Raw genomic sequence first — 18,859 nt, 5'->3', positions numbered from 1 at the left:
GATTCCTTATTTACGGCTTTTAAGGAACCCGCAGGTTCATTGCCGCCCTCACATAAGCCCACCATCAGTCCCTATCCTGTGCAAGATTAATCCAGTCTCTATCATCATATCCCACCTCTCTCAAATCCATTTTAATATTATCCTCCCATCTACGTCTCGACTTCTCCAAAGGTCTTTTTCCCTCCGCCCTTCCAACTAACACTATATGCATCTCTGGATTCGCCCATATGTGCTACATGCCTTGCTCATCTGAAATGTCTGTTACATTGATTACTAGTGAGAAAATTAGTTAACATGATAAATATTAATTACAATATGTAATACCAGTCTTTAAGGAGGGGTAGGGTGGCATCCTGCTACTCTTTGGTAGTGATAATACCATACTGGAACATTTTGTATACCTATATTATAATATCTTTTATGCAATCCTAGCATTATGAACAAGTTGTTACTACATCCAATATTGTGCGTAATCGGTTTATTATGACACGTGTGCCAATAATAACAATGACGTATTCGCTATGACGTAATACCGGAATGCTTGAGTGGGGATGCATACAACTCGTCTGGCTATCTTGCTTACCACTTCTATACTTGCCACGTAACAAGAAATGAAATGCAGGACAGAAGGCAACGTACCATTTATTTCCAACGTTTAACAATTTTGTATCACTTTTGTAATATCACATAAAACAGTTCTGTGGTTCAGAGAAACTACTGTATATTAACATAATAAAGTAACATTTGTAACATAAAATTTGATACCTAAGGTATAACTAGAATTTGTAATACCTGCAAGGTCATCCATTTCTCTTTATTCAATGCCAATGAGAGGCGCAACTAATCGATATGATCAATACGAACATATCAACACTTATGTCAGCTATGCATGCCGAATTATTTAATAATTTATTTCCTCTAACTTATAATGCTAAGATTCCATAAAGTGTTATATCCAACTCGTGGATATCTTATTACGACACTCGTGAAATTTGTCGCACTCATATCGTTCTTGCAACAAACATTCATTCATGCCATAATCATCAAGATTATCCACTTGTTGCATAAATACCGGTAACTATTATTCCAGAAGATATCCTAAAATCGTGTTCTGTACTGATACCAATGTTTTCTTTGAAACAGCTCGTGCAAAAATAAATAAATGCATTGCAAGCTCGTAATTATATGGTTTACTTTAGATTATTGAACTGCATGACTAACTCAACCTCCTCCCCAATCCCGTTACTTGTCAGGAGACATGTATGTATGTATCCAATGCCTACCCACTTCACTTTAAGTGATTCGGGTTCCGCATATTGCGAATAGATGGCAGGACTGTGACCCATTTTCTAGTTGTACACCACTTCAGCGGGCCACACTGTACATGATGTGTTTCTGTGGAGAGTTATGTCGTGTACTAGGGTGAGTGTATGTGTAAGTGTTCGTGTAAGTGTAGTGTCTGGAATGAGTATAAGTGAGTTCAGTATAAATATGTGTAATACTGAAATCAAGAAGACCATCCGGGTGATAAATATGAAATCAGGAAATACTGTGGGATCATGTATTGAAAACTCTAAAAGGATTTTCGGTGAAATAAATGTAAGAGGTTAATAAGTTATAGACTTTATGGTGAACGGGAGAAGAGTTCAGGGCAGAAGAATATGGCAGATGATAGACGATATTAAGATGGATCATATAAGGAGACAAAGACGAAGGCAGAAAATAGGAAAGATTGGAGAAAGCTGGGTTTGGAGTGAAAGATCTGTCCTTGGGCAGAACACTATGAATAAATCAATATAGTTAAACTTCCATTAAAGCTTCCTCCAAATTTTAATTCCGTATTTGTACATGAGAGCCATTTCATTTAGGCTCACATCCCCTGTAATGTTTCTAAGATATGATTTCTTAGTGTCGAAAATGAGCTTGCAGGAGTACGAGTAGTAGATACAGGGATAGTTGCCATTATTGTGAACAGATTGTGTATTACTGGAAGTAAGTCAATGTTATAATGTGGCAGAGCTTCAAAGTCATTTTTTTTTTTTTTTTTTTTTGCGCCAGAGGTATAGAATATGAAATTAAGTTGTATCAATAAGTTTTCCGAGCTTTGCATTGATTGCTTTAAGTATTTATTGCCCCCTCTTGGAAAGATGAAATTACTTTTTCTGAAACTTGATGAAATGTTATTGTACCTTAATAAATCGAAATACAAGATAGTAACTGCACGGCATTTTAAAATAAATCTGTTGGATGTAAATTATTTCTCAATTTATTAGTATTATAAACTTATTGTTGCAAGCGATAGAATGAATCATTTTTATCTTAATAATTTAATGCAGGATGATTATTTCGGGAATTGTTATCCTTTAAATTATGAGAATATTTTAATGCTTTTTAATATAAATTTGGAATACGTTTCCAGTCAGTCTTAAAAAGAGTAATTCAGAGAGACAGAGGCTTCAGCATATTTATTGACATATGCCAGAATTATTAAATTTTAAAGAATTCCTATTTAATATTCCTGCTACAGAAACATGACGAAAGAAATACAACGCAGCTTGGAAGCTTATTAAATCTGAACTCAAAAAACACAAACATAATGTACCCACGTCACCTGACGCTCGCAACTGCCGAGATTATATCAGCGTCGCCGGTGTGCCGGAATTTTGTCCCGCAGGAGTTCTTTTACATGCTAGTAAATTTACTGACCTGAGCTTGTCGCATTTAAGTACACTTCAATGCCATCGACCTGGCCCGGGATCAAACCCGCAACCTCGGACATAAAAGGCCAGCGCTATACCAACTGCGCCAACCAGGCCGACAGCACTCTAAAATATAACAGATGTAATTATAAACATAAAGCTCCTTCCAACGCCAATCGCTTAAAAATCCCTTATAAATTCACGATTTTCACGTCCAAAATCACCAGAACTGCCTCAGCCCTAGTTTCAGTCTAGAGAGGCCCTCCCTGGGAGGGAAGCTAATTGTTCTTAATTCTATAGACAGTCCACAGTACAGCACGGAGAAGAAATTTTATCTTATCTCTTGAAGCCCACGTGACAACTATAAAAATAGCCTCAGCCAATCTGATTACGAGTGTCTCGCGCCAGGATCATGGACGCTGTGAGATGGCAATGAGCAGGCTGTGAGATAATGAAACGCGGACATCTCATACACTGCCAGTGCGATCCTCGGCATTTATATAAACAGAATTGTGTTATTCTATTCGAATTTTGTTTTGTACAGTGTGTATACGAATATACGAATATGCCACGCAAAAGTTACGTACCTACCTCTAAAGGCAATTATTTAACTGGTTCAAAAGTCAGTGTATTTTTATTCCCTAAGGAAGAAGATTTACGCCGGAAATATATCAGGGCGATACATCGGGATAGTTTTGTCCCAACTAAATATGAAGTAGGCTTAATTAATGTATATAATATGTATAAATAATGTTAGATGAATATTGTGCAAACATAATTTAAAACCCCTATCTTGTAAATAGTAGGCCTATTATTTGAATGTGTATCACCAACCTCTAAATAAGAGGTTATGTAACATCAGCCGATGTGTTGTATAGCGTGTTGTATAGCGATGGAAAGCGCCCTGATGGATTAACCTTGGTCCCGTGGAGCAGAGGAAAATCGCTAATGTGGGATACGACATGCGTGGATACCTTAGCTCCATCCCACTTGCCATCAACTTCTAAAATCGCAAGCTCTGCAGCAGAATCTGCCGTACGCAGTAAACGTCGTAAATACGTACATCTAGTAGATAATTACATCTTCATCGTCTTTGCTGTCGAAACACTAGGCTCCTGGTGTAAAGAAGCAAAAGACCTAATTTCCGAAATTAGCAGACGTTTGGTGACTGTTACTGGAGACCCTCACTGTACCAATTACCTACGGCAACGAATAGGAATAGCCATCCAACGTGGAAATGCAGTCAGCATTTTGAGAATCTTTCCAGACGCCAATTATCTGGATGAGATTTTCTTTATTTGAATGTCTGAAAGCAAGACAAGGGTGAAGTACGAAGCCCCTAGAATGAAGATAAAACTCCACTCACGGCAAGAATCGAACCACGGACCGCTTCGTTGAAAAACACACGCACTATGTAAGTAACTACTTGAGGTTCGCACACTGAACAACGGTAGTGATACGTTTTCTTGTAGCTGAAGATACAAGTGTATAACTTTCAGAAATCTATTCAAGAATGTACAATCAATGTGATACCAATTGAATGAAACAAGTCAGTTTGTGTTAATGACAAATAAAATAAAAATATTTATGGTATATCTTGAACATAAATACGTTGTATTCAATTGTAACATAACCAATTCACTCCATATTTACTCCTTTCACAAGGTTGTTGTTACTGTGGAATCCACTGTCATTCTTTACTAATTTCTTGTCTCCTATTCTCAATTTCGGACAGTTATTTGTAACTGTCTGAGTTTGAAACCCCTCAACACTCTCTCTACGCCTGAAGACGAAACGTAAATCAAACCTGTGGAAAACAGTGTGTTTTTATATTATTATTATTTTCACTATCAATGAAAAAAGTCCAATCTACGTCTTCTTTAATATACGTATAATAGTACTCACAAAAATAATCAATGAAATGCATTCCAACTGAATTTTCGGATCTCCTGTGTAGCCTGGGACTCAAACCCGTGCGTCTCGTGTAAGTTCGGTCATGCTATAGCTACAATGGGTCTTGGCGGCCTCCCTTCATTGCCGACAATAGCCGCAGGTGAAACAGATAGGCGCGGCTCTCGCATTCCACAAGTATCACGTGGCCACGCCCCAGCCAATCGAGGGCTAGCAACATAGCGCAATGTTTGAAGATGCAGGCCGCGCCAACACTGCTCCACATTAACATAGGGATTCGCCTGGGGATTGTGAGGCACCTGAAATTTTGAGTAGCAGCGTGTGGGTCGCGATATGCTGTAGAATATAGTGGTGATAAGCATTAACACAATCGTAATGTTGAAAAAGTGACTGGGGATTCATAGGTTGTCTCTAACTGCGTGAAAGGTCTATGCTCTCTGTTGGGTGTTATTGTGATATTGAGATTAAAAAATTGGTTCTTATTTACAGAGATTGTAATTATAATTTATTAAAAGTGGAATAAATTTAGTGCAATTTATGTGTTGTATTATTATTGATTATTTTTCCTTTATTTCTTCATTGATTAAAGTTCTCGTTAACACTTTGTTAAAAACATAAAATTTACTTTGTCATACGTTAAAAGTGTTAAAATTGTTAAAAAAAGGTATATACCTTCGACAGACGGCCCGTTTCGACGCTATGTGTCGTCGTCCTAAGTGTCTCTTGAACCACTGGTGATCTTGACTCTGCGATGTGCAGTTGTCGATGGTAGGGTGGGGGTGTGTTGTTCCTATGGTGGGGGTTGGCTGTTTGTATGTTATGATGTATTATGACGTCAAATAATGTGTGCGTATCGAACTGCAGTTGTGTGTTAAGTATATATTGTGGGTATGCTATTGTATTCTTATATATTTCGTACTGTTCTAGGATGTTTAACTGTGAACTTTTTGGTGTGATGTGTAAAATTTCCATATCTGTTTCTATATTATTGTAGTCATGATTATTGTTGATAATGTGGTCTGCATAATTTGATGTGATGTAGGGTTTGGTTATAGCTTTAATATGTTCATTATATCTTGTATGAAAGGATCTTCCTGTCTGTCCTATGTAAAAATGTGGGCAACTACTGCATTTTAATTTGTAAACTCCAGTTGAATTATATTTATTTGAATGTTTAATGTGGTTATTTAGATATTTCTGTGTTGTATTATTTGTTTTGTATGCAATTTTGTACTTTAGTTTTCTGAATGAAGTTGCAATTATGTGGGTATTGGTATTGTGATATGTTGATGTTATGTATTTATTCTCGCGTGGTGTTTGTGTTGGTTTGTTCTGTTTTTGTTTTGCCTTTTTTATTAGTGTGTCTATTATGTTAGGGTTGTATCCATTGTCTTGTGCTATATATTTTATTGTGTTTAATTCTTCAGTGTAGTTGTCATTGTTCATTGGTATATTAATTAATCTGTGTGTCATTGTACGGAAAGCTGCATGTTTATGGAGTATGGGATGATTTGATGAATTGTGTATATGTGTTGTGGTTGTAGTGGGTTTCCTGTATATCTTGAATTCGTGTCTGTTATTTGTTTTGGTTATGGTGATGTCTAAGAAGTTTATAGCTTGGTTATGTTCCATTTCTACTGTATACTTTAATTTGGGATGTATTTGTTGAGCTGTTGATGTAGGTTTTCTATTTGTCTTTTGTTTCCATTATATAAGACTATTATGTCATCTACATATCGATGCCAGTACATTATTTTCTCTACGTGTTTGTTGTTGTCGGTGTTTAGTATGTGAAGAGTTCACGGGAAAAACGATGAATGTCACATTTCTGTTAGGGATTAGATAATGATCTAATTGAGTCTATAACTGCAAGATGTAGTGCTGTTTCTATAGAAAATAAAGGAAAGGATTACTGTAGTCGTGGTGATAATTCTCCTTTTTACCATTTTTCATAATAACAACATTAAATTTCGTAGTGATCCATTGAATTAGATAATGACATCAACCTTAACAAAACTGTGACATTCATCGTTTTTCCACGAACTCTTCATGTGTGTTTGTTCTATGTTATGAATAAAGATTTCAGCTAGTATACTTGATATAGGTGAACCCATTGGTAATCCTTCAGTTTGTGTATAGTATTTATTGTTATGTGTGAAATAATTTTGTTTAGTAATAATTTCTGTGATGTATATAATTTCGTTAATGTGAGTGTGTGGTATGTTATTTTTAATAAGCATTTTCCGAAGTATTTCAAGTGTTTCTGTCACTGGTATGTTTGTATATAGGTTTACGATGTCAAATGATGCTAATGTTGTATTGTGTGGAATGTGTTTGTGTTTTATTTTGTTAACTAGGTTTTTTTTTCGTCTTCCTCAGTGTCTCTTGAACCACTGGTGATCTTGACTCTGCGATGTGCAGTTGTCGATGGTAGGGATGGGGGTGTGTTGTTCCTATGGTGGGGGGTTGGCTGTTTGTATGTTATGATGTATTATGACGTCAAATTATGTGTGCGTATCGAACTGCAGTTGTGTGTTAAGTATATATTGTGGGTATGCTATTGTATTCTTATATATTTCGTACTGTTCTAGGATGTTTAACTGTGAACTTTTTGGTGTTATGTGTAAAATTTCCATATCTGTTTCTATATTATTGTAGTCATGATTATTGTTGATAATGTGGTTTGCATAATTTGATGTGATGTAGGGTTTGGTTATAGCTAAACTGCGATGTTTCAAAGTAATCACTTGGGTAATTATTTACAATAACTTGTACTAAGTTTTATAATTTCACTCACTGCACTGATACATTCCACTTGATAGTGCAGATTCAAGAATCATAGTTTCAAGATTTTGCGACTCAGTGGATTATAAGCCGCATTCTTCGAAGGAACAAGCTTTTCAGTTGAAGCTGCTGCAATGTTATCTAGAAGTGGCCTAACAAATTTCACAGTAATGATATTAGCAAGTCGTTTTTGGCCGTCTTCATCACAAATTGGCATGTCAAAAGAGGGCATCTACACAGTAACGGCTCAATTTCTGAACACAAATTTTCTAATATATTCTTGTCTGGTATACCCTTTAGATGATTAAGTAGCTGATCTAGAATCAATTTTGCATGAATACTGCCTTCATCGGCCTTTTTCATTACATTTTCCAGCTCTTTATGTAACGGATCTCTTTCAATTAGTTGGAGTTTTTCGGTTGTTTTCGTTATCTCATCTTGCTTTTCTTTTAACACCTGATTAAGTTGTTTAATTTTCACATGCAATCTGTTAATTATTTCTTTTTAGCTCCACAAAGTTGACAACGTCTGTTTGCGTCGCTTTATGGTCATTTTCAACTGGCAAGAAGGGAATGTCATTAACTGATGCTGAGCCACTCGGAACATCTTGTTCAAATAGGTAGTGAAAAACCAATATTACTAAAATATTTGCGTTTCTTGAGTGGAGGGAGATCAGTTTTAGTAACTGCTCGTCATGGTCTTCTGATATCTGTCACTTTATACCTAGGATAATGAGGGAATATTGTTGGCACAGCATTTGATTTTAATAGTCTAAATTTCCCATTATTAGAATAATCTTCTTCCCTGAAATGTAAACTACAAACGACTGAAGATGAGGAGTTGCTTTAGGAACAAAGTCTTGGCGTGAAATCACTTTAAGGCATTTTCGCATCTTTCCCTTACTTACTTACTTATGGCTTTTAAGGAACCCGGAGGTTCATTGCCGCCCTCACATAAGCCCGCCATTGATCCCTATCCTGAGCAAGATTAATCCAGTCTCTATCATCATATCCCACCTCCCTCAAATCCATTTTAATATTATCTTGCCACCTACGTCTTTTTCCTTCCGGCCTCCCAACTAACACTCTATATGCATTTCTGGATTCGCCCATACGTGCTACATGCCCTGCCCATCTCAAACGTCTGGATTTAATGTTTCCTAATTATGTCAGGTGAAGAATACAATGCGTGCAGTTCTGCGTTATGTAACTTCCTCCATTTTCCTCTAATTCCATCGCTCTTAGCCCAAATATTTTCCTAAGAACCTTATTCTCAAACACTCTTAACCTCTGTTCCTCTCTCAAAATGAGACTCCAAGTTTCACAACCATACAGAACAACCGATAATATAACTGTTTTTATAGATTCTAACTTTCCGATATTTTGACAGCAGACTAGATGATAAAAGCTTCTCAACCGAATATTAAGAGGTATTTCTCATATTTATTCTGCGTTTGATTTTCTCCCGAGTGTCATTTATATTTGTTACTGTTGCTCCAAGATATTTGAATTTTTGTCCACATCTCTGGAGTAACGGTTAGCACGTCTAGCCGCGAAACCAGGTGGCCCGGGTTCGATTCCCGGTCGGAGCAAGTTACCTGGTTGAGGTTTTTTCCGAGGTTTTCCCTCAACCCAATATGAGCAAATGCTGGATAACTTTCGGTGTTGGACCCCGGACCCATTTCACCGGCATTATCACCTTCATCTCATTCAGACGCTAAATTGCCTAAGATGTTGATAAAGCGTCGTAAAATAACCTACCAAAATAAAGTAAAATATTTGAATTTTTCCACCTCTTCGAAGGATACAACTCCAATTTTTATATTTCCATTTCGTACAATATTCTGGTCACGAAATATAATCATCTTTCCCTGTCACTCGGAAATTCGTGGAATGATATTGCTCTTCCACTTTTTTTTCTATTCGAAGTACACAATGGTACACAACAATATGTCATTTTGAATCATATCACAATAAACTCACATACCAGTAGAAAGAAGCGCAATATTACTAATTATAATCGTACAAGAAACCATACAGACATTCCTCAGTGAACCTTGGGAGTCAGTGCCATCTGGCGGGAATTTCATATTTTCTCGATTACAGATTTAACACAGGGATCAAAATGAATTGTCAAGGCCGGTACGCGGTTATTTAGTAAGTCTATGGGCCGGTAAAGGAAAAGCGAAGCGAGCATCAAGTCGGCCGTGAAAACCGCTAGACCGCTCACTGGCGCTAGTGTTAGGCTCCCAAATTGAACAGCCGACGAGCGGCCATTTGTTTGGTAGAGCTGAATAAGTATGGTTCTTTCGTATGCTGCTTTTTATAGCAGCAATGCACACGGATGTAAAGATAAAGAAGGAATATTATATTTCACTGGTTAGTTAATCCTTAATTTCTACGACGATTTTTGCTCCGTATTGTGTTACAGAAGAAAAACTATTGTACTTGCCATGTGACTCTTTATGCTTCAAGTTTCCTCTGAGTAAAGATTCCCTTAACCGAAAGTGGATAGGTGGAATCCGCAGAGAAAATTTCTACCCTACAATGAATCATTCAGTGTGTTCAACTCATTTCGAAGATAGTAGTTACCTTTCAAACTACGTTATTATACACTGTCATTGTCCTTCACTCACTCCATATCATTCATTTTCTTCAAACAGCTGTTGTTTCAGTGCATACATGAATAATAAAATTATTCACCGAACTTAAAGCTACAGAAACTGCATAATTATTTAATATAACTGATTGAAAGTAATTCTTGTCTTAGTTACGGATTAATAAAACATTTTCTTATGCTATTGCTGCTGCTACTGCTATTATTACTACTACTATTCCTGCTGCTGCTCCTACTGCCATTACTTTTTTTACTTCTTACAGCAGTTTAACCTACAGATTGAATTAAAAAGTTGACATAATATTAATTCTTTTATTAACCGTGGTTATGAATGTTCACATTCAGAGTTCCTATCAAAATGATGCAAGTCTGAACACAGTACCTATGTCTGACAGCCAGGGTTGCCGGGTATCCTAATTTAGCCGGGATTCTCCAAAATTTCTGGTTGAGTCCCGATTAAAGGGAGTCGGGATTGGCAAAAATCCAGATTTTACAGTTATTAGCTTTGAACGAATTTAAACAAATTAGTTTGTATTTCCTATTGTCCGATATTTTTATTTATATACTGACAAACTATTGTACTTGCCATGTGACTCTTTATACTTCAAGTAAACATAGAGATAACCTGCGGATATTTAGTAAGTCTATGAGGTAGCCCAGCTGATTGCCGTAAGGCAACTAAACTCGCACAATAATACTTCTTCTAGTTCTACCGCATTGTTTATTATTCCCTAGTCGCTGTTCTCGAAAATAGTAAACATTGTGTATTTTAAGTGCGTTGAGTGGCATGAAAGATAGCGTTTTGATATCGTATTTTACACTAAATAACAGAGACATACAATTGCTGCGTTTTATAGTTTAGTGAACTATGTTTAACATGTATTCATCGTCAGATAGTGAAACTGTTGCAGTACCGGTTCCAAAATTAATTTATTAGCAAATTGTTAAAACATAGGCTATTCATGGTTAGTAAAAGAAAAAAAATATTATAGTGTTCACTGTACTGTGTGTCCGTATTTTAGTGTTTCTCACGGAGGCGAATTACATTAAAAAGCACGCGAACACTATGCAGAAAACTGTATATAGATTGGTATAGAAGGCTGTGGTTTGTTAATGTCTTAAAGTTCATTGAACTCCGTATATTTTATAATTTCAAGTCTTTCTGTGAGTTTAAATATTGAAAACGATATATAGGAGTAATTTTCTATTATTTGTGTTTTGTGTGAAACAAGGATGAAGTGATTTGTGAGAATCTTTTCAAGAAATCATTAATTATATGAAACCACATTGTTGCTAGAGTCATCTAGGCACATCGAATCTATCAAATTATTATGTGCTCCACGTATTTCCGTATTTTTTTTTATAATTCTTTTGCACGAGAAAAAAAATATGAAGAGTTCGCGGGAAAAACGATGAATGTCACATGTTTTGTTAAGGTTGATGTCATTATCTAATTCAATGGATCACTACGAAATTTAATGTTGTTATTATGAAAAATGGTAAAAAGGAGAATTATCACCACGACTACAGTAATCCTTTCCTTTATTTTCTATAGAAACAGCACTACATCTTGCAGTTATAGACTCAATTAGATCATTATCTAATCCCTAACAGAAATGTGACATTCATCGTTTTTCCCGCGAACTCTTCATATATTGTCGTGGTTTAACTGGTGATTTTATACGTTGTTTCAAGGTTTTTGCAAGTTCATTTCATCAAGGACTAAGTTTACACTCTATTATTACCAGATTATAATTACTTCAATCCTGTAACTACGGTAAATAAACCATTTTAGTGTCTCTGAACTTTTCCCACATATTATATTTTATTACGGAATAATACTACCATGATTTACATTAAAATTCATGTTGTAATCTATAAACATGTCCAACGTTGATAATCAATCTATTAATGAATTTCATTGCTTAATATATGATAAGTTATGCAAATCAGCTTTGGGAGTTAACATACACGTTGGGAAAGCTCATCCTGAAAACAGAGATACGTAGAGAGAGACAGATATGTCTAAATTAACATAATATACTGAGGCTCAGAGTTTTATAGGATTATATAACATTCTTCCTGGAAGATTTAAAAAAAAGTGTAATATAAAATTTGTTCTGTGCTATGTCTGATCAATGTGACGGGAAAGATGGATGTGATTATTGCGGAAAGTACTATAAGAGTGTGAATATTCATGTAAGTAAAGCACATCCTGAGGAGTACAGGACTAATATTGGAAAACGTTATAATGGTGAACATGAAAATTTAAAATTAACTACTGAAAAGAATGCTATTATAAATCCTCAGCTGAATCAATTTTCTGCGGATTTACAACAAGGGAGAAGAAATTTGGTACTATTCCTGAATCCGAAATTGACTTTAATATTCAAGTGAAAGAATTTGCAAATTTTTTTATCTGAATCTACGTATTCATTTCTGCAACTAAATACTATCAGCTGCGAAGAAACAAGAAGGCTTTTCATGTTGAAAGAAAATATAAAAACAGCACAAATCCAGAAAGAGCGTCCAAGAAAGATAAACAGAGAAGAAGAGAAAAGTATATGTATCAATTGACCCAATTCTATTATCACGATCAGCGGAGGAAAGCAGTGCGTATGGTAACAAATGATAAGCAAAAGATCTGTACTATTAATAGCAATGATATCTTTTGTTACTATAATGAAAAATTTGGAGAAACTAATGACAGTATGCTACAAAGTTACGATCAGCCACAATTTGTAGAATTGAGAAAAGTTAATGATTTGTATCAAACTATTGTCACAAAAGAAGAAATACAGGCATCCGCAAAATTTATGAAGATAGATACTGTACCCGGAACAGATAAAATTCTGATGAGAGTGGTAAAACATCCTGATGTGTACGCTGTCTTAGCTAAGGTTGCTACAATCATATCGACAACGGGATGGATTCCAAAAAGTTTCGAGGAAGCTCGAACATTTCTTATATATAAAGGTGGTGATGAGAAGAATATGCAAAACTGGCGGCCAATATCCATCTGTTCTGTTCTTCGTCGAGTTATAGAGAGAGGGTTCGAAAGACGACTGAGGGAATATGTGTCTTTCAATGAAAACCAACGAGGATTTACAGCAACTCCAGGTACACAGATCAATTCATCTATTCTTAATGGTATTCTGAAACATGCCAAGGAGAAAAAGAAAAATGTAACTATATTTTTCCTTGATATTAGTAACAACGACAAAGACAACGTTGGATTAGATCATTTAAAGTCTGTAATACGTTCCAAACCTATTCCAGAGAAATTGCAAGATGTTATCATAAATCTACAAGAGGGAAATAAAATGCAAGTAGAATTAAATAACCAGAAAATTAAGACGATCCATTTAAGAAGAGGGCTGATGCAGGGAGCTCCACTTTCTCCTGCGCTGTACAACTTGGCAACGGATCATATTTTAAATGAGTTGTCGGAGCACACGATAAGTGATCAATATGGATATAGTTTACAAGAACATTTGCCTAAACTCAGTGTATTAGGCTTTGCAGATGACACAATTTTAATTACAAAAAACTTAAATAGTGCTTTAGCCCTATTTACTATAGCAAGAACTAAATTTCAGGAAATTGGCTTAAATTTAAATGTTCAAAAAACTAAGGTACTAAATATTTGTAATTGGAAACTAACAAAAGTACACTTGGAGCCAGACTTCAATATTGAGTCGATAAACGAAAATGAAAACATTAAATATTTAGGAATTATGTATCGAATATGAATGAGGTCTCGCCCACCTCATTGCATATTACATGACTAGTGTGAACTAGTCAGTTTGTTTTATTACCATTAAGTACGAGAAAAACTCGTACCGGCACCGGGAATCGAACCCAGGACCTCTCAGCTGTGCGCGCTGAGTGTTTTTAACCAACTGAGCCATGCCGGGACACGATCCACGACGCCGGCCGAACTCCTCTCGTAGGAATTACTTACAATGATGAAATAATTTTAGATACAAATTCGATAATGAACATTTTTCAAGAACGATTACAGATATTAGTTTCTTCCCCTTTACTTCGAGCAGATCAAAAATTAAACATAATTAATTATTGAATATGGCCCTCACTTATTTATTTAATGCAATCGACGCCCTTGGATAAGATGCCTAAAGTATTTTTAAAGGATACTGATATGCTCTCCTGAAATCTTCTTTGAAACAAATTTTAGATCTGCCGCATGACACACCAGATCACATGATATATAGTTCCCCTAAAGTTAAAGGCTCAGAATTATTTCGAGCCACGTGGGAAGCTTACATTCAACGGTATAATAACTGCCTTACATTGCAAACCATCAATAATGCATCAAGCAATCTAGAAGCCGAGGCTAATAACTGTCTTAACAAATTGGGCATAAAAAGAGAACAATTGCTTGCAGTGACTAAAGAAATAACTAGTACAACGCTGAGAAATATATTAAGAGATGATGAATACAAAAAATGGTGCACACTCAAGCAGAAAGGCAGAGGTGTGGCATTATTTGAGGAATACACGCCAGCTAACCGTTGGATAAAAACAAGGGATGGTCTCTCTGTATCCGAGTGGAAGGAGGCAATTAAAATGATAGGACAAGTATCAAACGTACGTGCCATGCCAGGTCGGTCTCAGGATGGCTCCCAATGCAGACATTGCACTGAGATAGAAACCTTACCCCACATCCTGGGATTCTGCCAACATGGAACTCTCATCCGGAATACTAGACACCATGCAATACGAGAACGTATTGCTAAAAGTCTTCCTTCCTTCTACGAGGTTCACCAAGAAGTCCACTGCCTTGCAAAAGATGGAAGTTCTTGGCGAGTTGGCATCATTGCCATTGATAGAAGAAATGACACAGCAATTATCATCGATCCCACCGTGCGCTTTGAAACTGCAGTTGAACAACCTGTAGCAGTACATGAAGAAAAGAAGACCATCTATGATCCTACAATTCAATACTTTAGAGATTATTATCATATACAAGGACAGATTGAAGTATTTGGCCTATTGTTCGGAGCAAGGGGAACAATTCCAAAATTCTCAGTTGAATGTTTTAAGTCTTTTGGAATTCCTTTAAATATTTTGAAAATTATTGCTATAGACGTAATGAAATATTCTGTTCAGATTTTACGTAATCACCTGTACACCTAAATTTCCTTATATTCTATTTGATTACTAATAATTATTGAATAAAAGTACTTTCCCAAGGGTAGCTTCCATTTGAAAATAAAAATCGTAAATAGTGATAGCGAAAATGTTTATTTTTATTTTATTTGTTTTGTATGCTGTGTCTTTTGGCAACCCTTACTACTGAAAGACAGCTATCATTGTGGGATTTATATATAGGCTAAATTGTTGAAAAGTCTAATGTCTTAGGTTAGCTTCTGATATCCCGATTTCCCTCGGAGAAAACCTAGCAACTCTACTGACAATAGAACCACGGTATTAAAGGTATCTCGCAAAGGAAGTATTGTTCCTTTAAACAAAAACATTTAGCTTTCGAATACGCAATACAACACGTATTCAAATAGCGGTTTCGAAATCCTGCTCGTTTTCTACTAAACAAATGGCGGCTTTCTGATGCTTCAATTTAGGAACATATTTCTCACTTCTCCGCTACGGCGTGGTAGGGGCTCGTTCCATCTCATAGACTTACTAAATAACCGCGTTCCATCCGAGTCCTTACCACGCCGTAGCGGAAAAGTGAGAAATATGTTCCCAAATTGAAGCAGCAGAAAGCCGCCATTTGTTTGGAAGAAAACGCGCGGGATTTCGAAACCACTAGTCTATTTGAATACGCGTTATATTGCGTATCCGAAAGCTGAATGTTTTTTTTTTTTATTTTTATTTACAAGAACAATATTTCCTTTCCGATATATCTTTAATAACATGTTTCTGCTGTGAGCAGAGTTGCTAGGTTTTCTGCGAGAGAAATCGGGATATCAGAATCTAACTTAAGACATTAGACTTATCATCACTTTATCATAAGATTTATAATTGTTTTCTGCAAAGTAATGTTCGCGTGCTTTTAATGTAATATTCGCCTCCTTGATAAATACTAAAATACGAAGGACATACAGTACAGTGAACACTATAGGCTAATCGTTTTTTCTTTTATTGACCACGAATATGTTTTAACCATTCGCTACTAAATTAACTTTGCAACTTTTCTTTTTCGGGTCCGGTACAGCAAAACAGTACATCTGACAATGAATCCATGCTTAAACATAGTTTACTAAACTATAAAATGCAGCAATTGTATGTGTCTGTTATTAGTGTAAAATACGATATCAAAACGCTATCTTTTTTTATCATTCAACGCACCTAAAATACACAATGTTTATTAATTGTGAGAGCAGCAACTAGGTACCGAAACGGATTAACCCACAATGCTGTAGGACTAGGGGAACCATTATCTTGCGAGTAGAGTTGCCTTACGGCAATCAGCTGGGTTACCTCATAGACTTACTAAATTTCCGCGGGTTACCTCTATGTTTACAGTGTTACCATTTGAGTCAAGGTAAATAAACATATCGGATAATAGGAAATGCAGACTAAATTGTTTAAATTACGTTCTAAGCTATTATCTCTCAAATCGGAATTTTTATCAATCCCGACTCGCTTTATCGGGATTCAACCAGGAAATTGGGAGAATCCTGCCTAAATTGGGATACCCGGCAACTCTGGCTGTCGGGCTTCCATCATTTTCATAGGAACTCTGAATGTGAATATTCATAACCACGGTTAATAAAAGAATTAATGTCTACTTTTTAATTTTATCTATAGGTTAAACTGCTATATGAAATCAAAAAGCATAATAATAATAATAATAATAATAATAATAATAATAATAATAATAATAATAATAATAATAATAATTGAGGCACTCAGAAGCAAAGTAATATAAGTGACATTTTTTTAAAAAGTGAGATAAGTATATATTCTAAACCTTTAACGTCACTTCTGTTCAGAGAAAAAGTAATATAAGTGCAGTTCCAGTCAGTGCTGCTCCATGTTGGCCTTACATTTGTATTACAATGCATACAGAGTTTTGACTGAGAGGCAAACTAATACAAGTGCGTGGTTTGCATATAGTTGTTGCGTTTCTTCTGTGTATGACTAATTCATTTGCCATAATGGAGAGAGGTAATAGATTACATATTCGAAACATCTTCGTGGAATGCCTGTACACATTGAGCTGGACCAACTATACAGTGATCCAATAAGATAACTTTTGCTAAGTGGAGCAACTTGCAATAGCTAATGAAATTCATCCCACTCTTTCCTTGATGACCTGAAGTATTAGGATGGGCCTATAATAAGGACTGTAGGACGTGGAAAAGTGCGTGGAAGAGGAAGTTGAAGGAATATTCGCGGTAGGAATACTACAGATGCACTTTATGACAGAAACATAGATTTTTCAGCAGAGAGAGATGTGACTTCATTAGATGAGGCTAGTGACGTAATGAACAGCGACTAAGGCAGAATTTCATTTAAAATTTGACATTTTCTTAGTCCTATTTTTTCGGAGTACCAAAAACCATATCAACTGTTGCCCTAGAAATAGAATATAATATTCAACCAATCAGACACTATGTATTAAAAAAGGATCTAAAAATACATTTAAAATTGCAAGCCTCATCCAGATCTCAGATGTTCTTCAAACTGTCAGGTAATGTCCTATGTAATTTCTACAAAATAAACAAAGAAGAAATACCAGTCTATATCACAGACACACTCATTGTTAAAACTCGAGTTGTAAATGAAATTCCTCCATGAAAATGGATAATTCCAGAACATAGCCTACAAACTCCAGGAAATCATTTCAAAAATGATCCTCCTTACATTCTTAAGTTGGATGCCATGGAACTACTCTGCAGCACATATAAGGATTACCTTCAAATTTATACAGATGAATCTCTTAACCCTGATGATGGAACATCAGGAGCAGGGTATTATATTTCCAAGAAAATTACTTCATACCATGTTCAGCCTCCTCCAGTCTTGACACTGAATTGCTAGCTATTGATGCTGCTCTTTAGTGTGTTAGTCAAATTTCTGAAAGATCTATTTGGATACTTACTGACTCCAAGGGGGCTATATTTAATATAATCAAATATGTACCACACCTATACGCACAAAGAATTATTCCAATTCAGAAACAACTAAGTGAACTAAAAAAAAAATCCAAAATAAAATAAAATTTCAATGGATACCTAGTCATTGTGGTCTACCTGGAAACGAGAAAGTCGATAACGTTGCGAAACAGGCAACATATTTGCAAGCAAGACCTCTTCATGTGATATCTCTATCCAATGCCTTTACTTCAGTAAAGTTTCATTTTATAAACTTATGGATCAACAATTGGCTCTCTTCTGACAAAGGAAAAGTTTTACAGTCCGTTAAAAAGAAATTGTACCTACACCGATTTCACCTTTCTGATACTCCTACTTGTCTGTGGTGTAATAATCATGATGAAGATCTGGAACACATTCTTCTATACTGTCCATCCATAAACCACAAAAGAAGTAAATTAAAATCATCAGTACCAGTTGCAGATGACTAGACTTCGTTGAATTGCCACATGCAGTATGCAATCAGGTTGCCGATGTACGGCAGTATAGAGGAGGTGAGCGACCGCCCGGTCTCGTAGTATAAGCAGTTCATGTTAAGAGTTATGACCGGTCCAAATAGATAGAGCACTTACAGCTAATGTATACCTAAGTAACCACTTGTTTTTGCATTACTGTCAAAGCTTAACATTTGTTCAGTGCAGACAAGAATTCAATCAAACATACTACAATGAGAGTATTGCTGTTCCAAATAATTGCCCCTGGAAT

Source organism: Periplaneta americana, chromosome 6 (genome assembly GCF_040183065.1).
Source record: "Periplaneta americana isolate PAMFEO1 chromosome 6, P.americana_PAMFEO1_priV1, whole genome shotgun sequence".
Classification (NCBI taxonomy): Eukaryota; Metazoa; Arthropoda; class Insecta; order Blattodea; family Blattidae; genus Periplaneta; species Periplaneta americana.
The sequence above is the reverse complement of the archived record's forward strand: the minus strand, read 5'-3'. Positions refer to the sequence as shown.